Raw genomic sequence first — 12,312 nt, forward strand, 5'->3', positions numbered from 1 at the left:
ACCTTTACTATGACAGGAGTCCATAGTCCTTCATGCCACTCGACAGGTTGTAAACAGCTTCCACTACTGGTGTCATTTGGAAAAACCTTTTTTCAAACCTTGGAAATCCTATAGTTACATTTTGTTTTGCATCACCAGCAGTCCTCCCAGTGGCTATAATGAGTCTTAAAAATAGTCCAAATATTATTTGGGAGTTTGTGTTTTAACTATTCAACACTGTAAATATAAAAAGTAAGCTAATCTTCTTTACAATGCATAGCATGAATATAAATATAATTTTTCCCCAGACTACACAAATATCCCCCGCCATTATCCAGAAAGAATTAGAAGTAGTTGCACTTGAACTAAACAGTAGTCTTCTTTCAAATATAGTTCACTATAAAATGATAACAAACTTTTAATAGATTTAACCTGCAGAGGCAAAATTATGGTTTATTTGGGGAACAGTTATCTAATACTAAAGGATAGAAGTGATAAAATGATATACAGAGGGTAGGAGAAATATGGCATACACTTTCCTTGCTGATTTCTTATTGCTGGCATGGGGTTTCATCTTTTGCTTGGTTTTATTATAAGTAATTATTTAAAACAGTGTCATATTCTTTCAAAGTCTCCTCCAAGTCTGCAGTAATCAGGGCTGGTCTAAGACACATGGGCACCTTAAGAAGGGTCATAATCTGATATACCGTCAGTAAATGTTGTCACACTACTGTTCAACATTTTTTTTTGTAAGGAAGATGCTGGGATCTACAAGGGGAAAAAAGGAAAACAAAAAATTGCTTGTGACAATAGTATATTGTCTTGAGAAATGCATCTCCCAAACTCCAAGGTCCAAACTTGTGTTTTCCACTTAGCAGAAGCCTAGAATCTCCTGAGACAAGTGTTTAGCATGACGACTAGGAGTGGGGAGCCCAAGCTCAGGCTGACTATTCCATCTTCCAACTGTTCACAGAACTTTCCATGAGCAGAGTTCTAGGAAATACAATTTTCTTCTTTCTCTTATGTTTCTTGTGGTGTTTAACTGTCTAGAGAACATTGAGCAATTTTCATCCCAATCTTCCCCTTAAACTGATATTTTCAGCATTAATCCTAGTTGTCTGAATTCTGAGACAATTATTACTTCTGTATCTTATAGGCATTAGATGTGACACCTTTTAAAAAAATTCTTTACTTGCTTGATATACAAAAGGGCAGTAAAAAACGTTAGAGACTGAGGAAAGATGTAAGCAGTGCCAATTCTAAACGAAAGAGAAAGTTAAACATATTCATTCTAGGATTCTCTCTCTCTCTCATGTCTCCTTGGCAATCCTCCTCTTTTTTCCTTACACAAAGCTCCATATCAGGACTTCTTTTCTTTGCTTGATTTCCACAGGCTAATCCTTTCAGCTAAGATTTGTCACAGCCTTACCTACTCCCTAGAAACTTACCTTTTGTTGCCACAACCCTTCAGAATAATAGCCGTGGATCTGATGAGTGATGACACAATGAGATGCATCCTGGGTAATTCATTTATATTATTTAATTAATTGAAATAAATTTTAGACTTGGACAGGGTGAGTTTTTTTCTAATGGGTAGGCCATTTCAATTCCTTTAAGTAGCATCAGGTAGGAAACTTATGAACACTTCTTAAGGTAATGGTTTATTTAGGTAAAGAAATTAAAAACCTGCCAAACATCTCTATTTCAATCCAGATAGACCATGATTCAGAATCACCTGTGAATACCATTTACTGACTTTGTGCTCTGGGAAAGTCATGAAGCTTTTTGAAGCCTCAATCTTCTCTTGTAAAATGGAGATATTAATAGTGCCTACTTCATAAAAGAGTGTGAGAGTCAAATGAAAAAAATGCACATGAGGTACTTAGTACAGTGTGTGTAGGAAATAGAAGATGTGGAATAAATACTACTTACTACCATTGGTGTTATTTGTCCCAAGTAATCGTTAAAATAACTAGTATTCTGTTAGTTTAATGGCTTAAAATAATATATTCTGTATTTAAATATTACAGAATACAGAAATAGCAGAGTTTAAAATTACATAATCTTTAAAGTATCTTCAAATTCTGGAATCTAACGACTCTGTGATTCATACAACCATAAAGTACACTTTTGAATAAGTGTCCAGTTAAATACAATTCTAAATACAATATTATGAATGTGTTTCTCGTTTTCCCTTTTTCTTTGTAGATTTTTAACAGCAGTCTGGTGAAACTCAAAAGCAATGAGATTCTAGTGTCAATTTCCTTAGTTTTACTTGAGTATCTAGTATAATAAATATGGAGGTGACTGTTATATTGATGTTGAGAAAGTGAAACTAAAATCGCCATTGAAACAAATGCAGGTTGATGATTCCCCCATCACTTTAGATGACGTAATTGTTAGAGATCATTTCTTTGGGGATGTGTTTGCTGTCCAATCCTATTGACATCAGTGAAGACGCCTTCATTATCTAATTGCCCTGACTGCGTGTTGATGCAATGAAACTTAGAAAATGCTTCTGCCAGTACACAGCCACAATTTGATGATTTTAATGTTTTTGCTCTTTCAAAACTCAGATTTTTTATTTTTTTCTAAATGGCCAAAGGCAGTAATGCCAGACAGGCTGTCCGATTATTTGGTTTAAAAATCAAACTAAACTCCTAAGTCCAGTTATCATCTTTTTGACAGATTTTGAAACAGACTACCAGAGCTACACTACGAACTGTCAAAAAAAACTTGTGTTTCAATTCTATAGCTTCCCCAAGGCCTGGTTACCATTTGGTATTCTTAACTTACTTATTGAATTTTCACTCAAGTAGTCTGGGTTTCTGAGAATTGTCAAGCTGTTCCATTAGAAAGGAAAGCTCGTTTGTAAAATGGCAAACATGGCTCAACCAGAATTATATCAATTCACTAATTTTCACTTCTTCCATGAATATATGTCATAGGTGAACATGATTGTCATTTGGCTCAGGATGATCGATTTCTGGAGAGTTCTTGGTGTCATGAGCACAGATAAAAGAGGGCTGGGGTTTAATTTTGCATTGAATTTAAATATTTTGGTTCAAATCAATACGTATATTGCAAAATGGTTTTACAGATTATATTAATAGGATGTAGTAGTTTTCTAAACAGAAGAAGCTTTTGGAATACATTTTTTCTAAAAAAAAAAATGAATGACAGTAGTAATTTTGTTTTACACATTCTTGACATATTTCATTTTCAGGGCATTATTTATAGTTTCTTATATTCCTTTCAAAGTGGAAACATTATGAAACTACCAATTATTAATGGCTTGAGAAATTCTAGTAATTTATAGGTGATGAATAATCTAGATATAAATGAAAGAAAGCAAGCCAAGCTTCCACATGGCTAAACATTTGCTTAAAAATGGGTCAGACTTTTTTTTTTAAACAGGAAATCAGGTAGATTTTTGGAAATGAATTTTAGAAAATATATAGCATAATCTTCCCATTTTACAGATACGAGAAAACTGCAACAAAGAAGGTAATTAACTTACTCATAGTCATATCTATAGCATCAAAGCCACAGCTATCCTGACCTCCAGTTCTTTATGATTTGCCATGGGCTCATACTACCAGCACACAATTGTTTATTAACTGCAACTTTGTTCACCCACACTGATGCATGTAACAATGAGGATAACTAAAAAGAGTCTGATAACCATTCATCGATCACAACTTTTCCAAGGCTCTCCCTATATTTTGAAATTTCTCGCAAAAAATAGAAAGACAATTTAAAACAGATCTATAGTCTGAAACTTTGCTTTCTCTGAGATGGAAAGATTAATATAGAAACAAATTAATGTTCAAGAATGCTTTTATTTTGTTCTAAGTAAATCTGGTGATAAATGAGGTTGGAAAGATAAAACTGGAAAGGGAAATGTTTTGTACTTTAGTAATGGGAAGCTGGATTTTGGTAGACATAACTTTCTTCTTCATCTTTACCTCAAATGCACATCCAGCTGGGAGCAGCTTCACAACATTACTATTTTCATATATTCGCATATGTAGATATACACATAGAGACATGCTTACAAAAATATGCAGAAAAAATAGAGAGAAGGAGAAAAAAATTGGTCTTAAGAAGTTTCGTCTTTATTCTATATGTAATTCATTTCCTCATTACATTTCTTTGTTAATTTTTGACTTCAAAGTTGTTTTTTTTTTTAAAGATCCTGAGCTCAGTATCCTTTCTGTACTCTTCCTTTCTTTAAGTATTTAGACGTCTCTCCAAAAATCCACAACTTCACACTGTGGCCCCCGACTATAAAATGCAGTGATAGAAAAACCAATTCTCTGGAGTGCTGTGTGGTTACCATATTAATATTCCCTGTCATTTTTATTCAGGTGCATGAATGATGTACTGTGTAGCTTGTTTGATATTCAGTGATAACCTGACTATTCTAATTAAAACGTGTCAGTCCAAATAAACATCATGGAATATATAGTAATTTTAAATGCCAATTGAATGAGATGATTTGCTTTTATACCATTTGCTAAGGTATACTTTATTATTTGGATAGAAAAAAAAGCTTTTGCTAGATTGTGATGATTTCACATGAATTAGCTACAGCAGTAGCCACTTCATGAAATTCTCTAGAACCTCTCTGACTAGTTTTGACCATTCTGTCAGGAAAGGAATGGAAGAAGCAGAGCACGGGAAGAGTATTGCCTTGATATTTTATTCCATGTCCAGCAGGCTAATTTGAAATTGGCAAAATCTATAGCCTAACATTTACTGTCTTCCACATACTAATAGAAATATGACATACAAAGCACATATTCTAATTTCAGAAACTTTGGAGTCAAATTAATTATCTTTACTTGGTCTTTCTTAAAAGATAGCAATAAAATACAGCAATATCACAATGTCATGCATTTTTTAAACTTATAACAAAAATCAGTTTTTATCAATTTCCCCTCACTTGTCATGATCTTGCCAGCCAGATTATTGAAAGACGCCATGACACTATTAAATTGTGTAATTTTGTTTACCACATAAAACAAATATCCAGAATACCCAGTAACTCAACCTCAGATAATGTGCACTGGTTTTACGGAGTTTTGCTATGTAAAATGCACTTTCTCCTTTACAGTTGCTCTCAGTCTCACTTTCTCTCTCTTCCTCCCTCTATAGATCAGCAACATGGGTACTATTTAAAAACGTAAAACTTTATTTTTCATCATAGCTTGGCAGTATCTATAACTCCTCATTATTTAAACCCCTAATCTTCTGAGACAAACTTCACTTTTGCAAATGACCATGTGGAAGATTATACAATTCCTCCCATTATTCTTTCCTTATTAATTCCAACGGGGCATTCGAACAAGCATCTGGGAAGCTTTGCTGCCTGAACAGGTTGTAGCAGAGCCTGAAACCTGCTCAGTTGCGTGGATACCCTGCAGCAGTTCCCATTCATGTCACTGGAAGAGACAAAAGACATTTTGAAGCTGTACAAAATATTAAGCCAAAACAAGCAGAAGCTGATCTGGTTTGAAAGATGAACAGCAAAAGCAAAAATTTGAGAATTCTCCACAGAGTCACTTGCTGGTATGATGTAGGCAGGAGTCTGGGAGAGGGATAACTAAGCACAATGAGAGAAGAGCTGGGATGAGGTTGGACTGCTTTGCATTGAGGGGTGTTGCGTTCAGGCAGTAGCCAGGGCTGCAAGGCAATTAACAGTGAATTCCCAACACAGAGGAACTGTGCTTGAGGGGATGGTTGACAACCAAGGCCAGCACACAGGACTGGAGAAAGCCGTAAGATGGCTACCGCGCAGGATTTTGAACATGCGCAGTGAGGAGTGAAAACTGTAAGACCCACTGAAAGAGATGTACCAATCTGTGTTTGTCACCAGAGTTTGTGGAATTATTAGCAGAGCTTCTTCTGCATAGATTGGATAAGGGTAGCTGAGGGCATAATAGCTAGCTGAGATGGTTGGTCGTACATTGAGTGGGAGCAAAACCTTTTCACTTATTTAGATACTAAAATTACTGTCTCGATTCCTTATATGGCTTCTGTGAAACTCGTAGGAGGCTGCCAGTATACTGGTTGACTGACTTCTTCCACCTCAACATTGAGCTCATTTGTCCTTCCTAGTCTCTGTTCAGAAACATGACTTACATTTATTTCACTTCTCCCTGAGCTTTTTTCATTAGCTTGTAAGCTTGAGCTGATGGTCCCATTTTTCAAGGCTCAACTTTTTCCAAATTAGCCAAAAGGTTTATATATAGCCACACATAAGTTTGGGACTAATAAAATATTTGAAAGAGAAAACTATTCTGAGGAGTGACACCAGCAAAATGCAGAAAGGGAAGTTTTTTACCATTTTCCCCCAAAAGGAACATCAATTTTGACAATCACTCATAGACGAGAATGCCTTTATGGAAGTCAGGAAGTCCAGTGGAGAAATTCCAGCACACCTTTGGAGCAAAAAAAAAAAAAAAATTTGAGACTGGACGCATTGAAGAGACTAAGACCAACAGTTTCACTTTACCTGTGTCACCCATCCTCCAAGGCAGCACAGCCCAGCCCCAAGAGAGTCCTCCTCAGCACCTGATTTCTCCCATGTGGGAAAGTGGGAGCATGGGAATGGGCACCTGGCTTGCCCATCTGTGGGGGGGCTGCCAAAGAGGCCCACTTCTTTCTTATTCCATCCGGAATACTGAAGTGTGCTGCATAAGCTGGGGGTGGGGAGGGCTGGGAGAACAGCAGCCAGGGCTCTCAGAGGGCATCAAAGGGAAGTAGATCCTACTAAGCTCTGTGGGTTGTATCAGAAAGCCCACGCATGAGCCACGGGGGATGCCTCACCTGCAGATCTCCCCAGCTGGCACCTAGGCACCCCTAATGCTCCATGCCTCACTCACACATACCCTTACCTTGTGGCCAGCTCCCTGTGCATGCTCTCAGGGGCAACAAATGCGAGTCTTTGCAGATGGCTAGTGAGAATGCACAAAAAGTCAGCCCCTCTGCAGGACTGCGAGAAAGCACACAAACTTGAGCATTTAGCACCACCCTAAGGAAAGCAAATAGGAGGCTGTCAGCAGCTGGCCTGGCTTTACAGGATCAAGAGAAGTCATACAATCTTAAGAATTCCCCCTCACGAGAGAACAAGAAGTGTGGAGCAGGTGTCTGAATAGGAAAGGTCTGAGAAAGCCTTAGAATCCCTAGCAGGACTGACAGAAGATATTTCTCTCCTGAAGCCAGTCAGTAAAGACTGGAGGACGTGACTGCTTATTCAAATGTGAAGACAGCAATGCAAGACTTCAAGGAACAAGAGACTATGGAAAACAGTATGGAGATTCCTCAAAAAATTAAGGATAGAACTACCACATGATCCAGCTATTCCACTGCTGGGTATTTATCCAAAGAACTTGAAAACACCAATGCGTACAGATACATGCACCCCTGTGTTCATTGCAGCGTTATTCACAATAGCCAAGACTTGAAAGCAACCTAAGCGCCCATCAAGGGACGAATGGATAAAGAAGATGTGGTATATATACATAATGGAATACTACTCAGCCATAAGAAATGATGAAATCCAGCCATTTGTGACAACATGGATGGACATTGAGGGTATTATGCAAAGTGAAATAAGTCAGAGGGATAAGGTCAAATACCATATGATCTCACTCATTAAGTAGTAGATAATAACAACAACAAACAAACACATAGAAACAGAGATTGGATTGGTGGTTACCAGAGGGGAAGGGGGAGGGTGGAGGGTGAAAGGGATGATTACACACATGTGTGTGGTGATGGATTGTAGTTAGTATTTGGGTGGCAAACATGATGTAATCTATGCAGAAATAGAAGAATAATGCTGTACACTTGAAATTTATACAATGTTATAAACCAATGTTACTGCAATAAACAAAAAATTAAGAATAAATAAATAAATAAAAAGGAACACGAGAAATCAAGGAAACATGACACCACCAAAGGAACATAACAATTTTCATGTACCTGACTACAAAGAAATGGAAATTTGTGATTTGCCCAATAAAGAATTTAAAATTTTAAGTTTTAAGGAAGCTCAATGAGCTAAAAGAACACAGAAAGACAAGTCTTTCCATAAAATCAGGAAAACAATGCACAAACGAAATGAGAAGTTTAACAGAGAAACAGAAATCATAAGAAAGAACCAAACAGAAATTCATGAGCTGAAGAATACAATTAATGAAATGAAAAATGCAATAGGTAGCCTCAAAAGCAGACTTGATCAAGTAGAAGAAAGAATCCGTGAAGTCAAAAAGAGGTCATTGGAAATTATCCAGTCAGAGAAGAATGAAGAAAAAAAGAGTGATAAAGAGTATAGAAAGCCTACATGAACTGTAAAATACCATAAAGAGAAGTAACTTATGGATTGTTGGAGTCATAGAAGGAGAAAAAAGGGAGAAGAGGCAGAAAGCTTATTTAAAGAAATAATGGCTGAGAACTTCCCAAATCTGGGGAGAGATTTCAGCATCCAAGTTCATGGAGCTCATAGCCCCAAAAGATTTAACCCAAAAAGATCTTTTCCAAGAAACATTTTAAAAACACTGTCTGAAATCAAAGACAGAGGACTTCAAAAGCAGCAAAAGAAAAAAAATTACATACAAGGGAACCACCAAAAGGATATTAGCAATTTTCTCAAAAGAAACCTTGCAGGCTAGGAGATAGTGGGATGACATATTCAAAGTACTGAAGGGAAAAAATTGCCAACCAAGAACACATCACCTGGCAAAGCTGTCCTTCAGAAACAAAGGAGAGATAAAGACTTTCCCAGACAAACAAGAGTTGAAGGAGTTAATCACCACTAGACCTACCATAATAAAAATGCTGAATGTAGTTCACCAAGTAGAAATAAAATGAAGCTAATTAATAACAGGAAGACATATAAAAATGTAAAACACACTGATAAAGGTAGGCTTATAGTCAAATTCAGAATACTCTAATATTGTAATATGGTGGTGTGTTAATCACTTAACTCTAGTATAAAGGTTTAGAGGACAAAAGTATTAAAAATAACTATAGCTACAAAAATTAGTTAATGGAGAAACAATATAAAATATGTAAATTGTAACATCAATAACAAAAAATTGGGGAGAGGAGTAAAGTGGTATAGTTTTTATACACTAAGTTGTTATCAGCTTAAAATAGACTGTAATGACTATATGATGTTTTATGTAAGCATTATGATGACCACGAAACAAAAACCAACAGCAGATACACAGAATAAAGAGAAGGGGATCAAAGCAGACTAGTATGGAAAATCATCACTTAACAAAGGAAGACAGCAAGTGAGGAAGAAAGGAGAAAAGGAACCACAAAACAGCCAGAAAATAACTGATAAGATGGCATTAGTAAGTCCTTACTTATAATTAATTACTCTAAATGTAAATAGATTAAATTCTCCAGTCTAAAGACATAGAGTGGCAAAATGGATTAAAAAACAAGACCCAACTATACGCTGCCTATAAGAGACTCACTTCAGCTTTAAGGACACACATAGGTTCAAAGTGAAGGGACAGAAAAAGACATTCCATGCAAATTGAATCAAAAAGAGCAGGGGAAAGATATTCCATGCAAATTGAATCAAAAAGAGCAGGGGAAGCTATACTTACATAAGAAAAAATAGACTTTAAGTCCAAAACAGCAGCCAGAGACAAAGAAGGTCATTATACAATGATAAAGTAGCCAATTCATTAAGAGGTTATAACAGTTGTAAATATATATGCACTCAACATATCAACATAGTAGCACCTAAATATATTAAGCCAATACTAACAGATCTGAAAGGAGAAATAGAAAATAATACAATAGTAGTAGGGGACATCAATACCCTACTTTTAACAACAGATAGAACATACAGACAAAAAAAATAAGGAAACATTGGATTTGAACTCTACTTTAGACCAAATGACCTAACAGACATATACAGAACATCCCTTCCAACAGCAGCTGAATACACATTCTTCTCAAGTGCACACAGAACATCCTTGAGGAAAGATCATATGTTAGGTCACAAAACAAGTCTTACCAAACTTAGGAAGATTACTATCACACAAAGTATCTTTGCTGAACACAATGCTGAAACTACAAATCAGTAACAGAAGGAAAACTAGAAAATTCACGAACAAGTGGAAATTAAACAACAGACTCCTGAACAACTAATGGGTCAAAGAAGAGATCAAAAGGGAAATCAACAAATATCTTGAGACAAAAGAAAATGAAAACACCACAAACTAAAACTAATGGGATGCAGCAAAAGCAGTTCTGAGGAAAGTTTATAGCAGTAGATGCCCACACTCCATAAAAAGAAAGATCTCAAATAAACAACCTAACTCTACATATTAAGGAACTAGGAAAAAAAAACAAAAGAATAAACTAAGCCCAAAGTTAGCAGAAGGAAGAAAATAACAGAGATTGAGCAGAAATAAATAAAATAGAGACCAGAAAAACAAAGAAAAGATCAGTGAAACTAAGAGCTAATATTATGAAAAGATAAATAAAATTGAGAAATCTGTAGTGGACTAACAAAAAATAAGGAAAACAAATAAGTAAAATCAGAAATGAAAGAGAAGACATTACAACTGATAAAAATACAAAGGATCATAAGAAAATACTATGAACAACTATATGCGAGCAAATTTGATAACCTAGAAGAAATGGATAAATTCCTAGAAACGTAGGACCTACCAAGACTTTCAGCAATCGTGAAAAAATAAAAAGACTGAACAGACCAAAAATGGATAAAAAGATTGAATTGGTAATCAGAAACCTGCCAACAAAGAAAAGCCCAGGATGTGATTGCTTTACTGGTGAATTCTACCAAACATTTAAAAAAGAATTAACACCAATCATTCTCAAAGTCTTCCAAAAAATTGAAGAGGAGGGAACATTCCCAAACTCATTTCATGAGACCACACTACCCTTATACAAAAGCCAGACAAGGATACTACAAGAAAAGAAAATTACAGGCCAATATCCCTGATGAATATAGATACAAAACTCCCCAGCAAAATACCAGCAAACAGAATTCAGCAGCATAAAAAATGATCATATACAATGATCAAGTAGGATTTTTCCATGGGATGCAAGGACAGCTCAACACACACAAATCAATAAGTGTGAGACACCACATTAATAGAATGAAGGATAGAAATCATATGATCATCTCAATAATTGCAGACAATGCATTTGACAAAGTTAAATTTTCTTTCATGTTAAAAACTCTCAACAAATTAGGTGTAGAAGGAATGCATCTCAATATAATAAAGGCTATAGATAATAAGCCCATAGCTAACATCATACTAAGATCAGGAACAAAACAATATTGACTCCGGCCACTTCTACTCAACATAGTGCTGGAAGTCCTAGTTCAAGCAATTAGGCAAGAAGAAGAAATAAAAGGTATCCAAACTGGAAAGGAAGAAGTACATGTGTCTCTGTTTGCATATGACATTATCTTATATATAGAAAACCCAAAAGACCCCACCAAAAAACTATTGGAACTAATAAATGAATTCAGCAAAGTAGCAGGATACAAACTATATTACAAAGCTATAGTAATCAAAACTGTATGGTACCAGTATAAAAACAGATACATGAACCAATAGAACAGAATATAGAGCCCAGATATAAATCCACACATTTATGGTCAACTAATTTTTGACAAGGGCACTAAGAACACAATAGGGGAAGGATAGTCTCTTCAATAAATGATGTTGGGAAAACTGGATATCTACATGTGAAAGAATGAAACTGGACCCTTATACCACTCAAAAAAATTAACTTGGAATGGATTAAAGACTTAAATGTAAGATATGAAACCACAAAATTCCTAGAAGAAAACATAGGAAAGGAGTTCCTCAACATTGGCCTTGGCAATGATTTTTTGGATATGACACCAAAAGCACAGGCAACAAAATCCATAATAAACAAGAGAGACTACATCAAACTAAAAAGCTTCTGCACGGCGAGGAAAACAATCAACAAAATGAAAAGACAACCTATGGAATGGGAGAAAATATTTGCAAACCATATATCTGATAAGGGGCTAATATCCAAAGTATATAAGGAACTTACACAACTCAACAGCAAAAAAACCCCAAATAAGCCAATTTAAAAAGGAGCAAAGAGGGGCCAGCCCGGTAGCATAGTGGTTAAGTTCTGGTGCTCTGCTCTGGCAGCCTGGGGTTTGCAGGTTCAGATCCCAGGCATGGACCTATGCACCACTTATCAAGCCATGCTGTGGCAGGTGTCCCACGTATAAAATAGAAGAAGATGGGTACGGATGTTAGCCCAGGGCCAATCTCCCTCAGC

The sequence above is a fragment of the Ceratotherium simum genome, chromosome 31, assembly GCF_057802395.1.
Source record: "Ceratotherium simum simum isolate JZ-2026a chromosome 31, ASM5780239v1, whole genome shotgun sequence".
Taxonomy (NCBI): domain Eukaryota; kingdom Metazoa; phylum Chordata; class Mammalia; order Perissodactyla; family Rhinocerotidae; genus Ceratotherium; species Ceratotherium simum.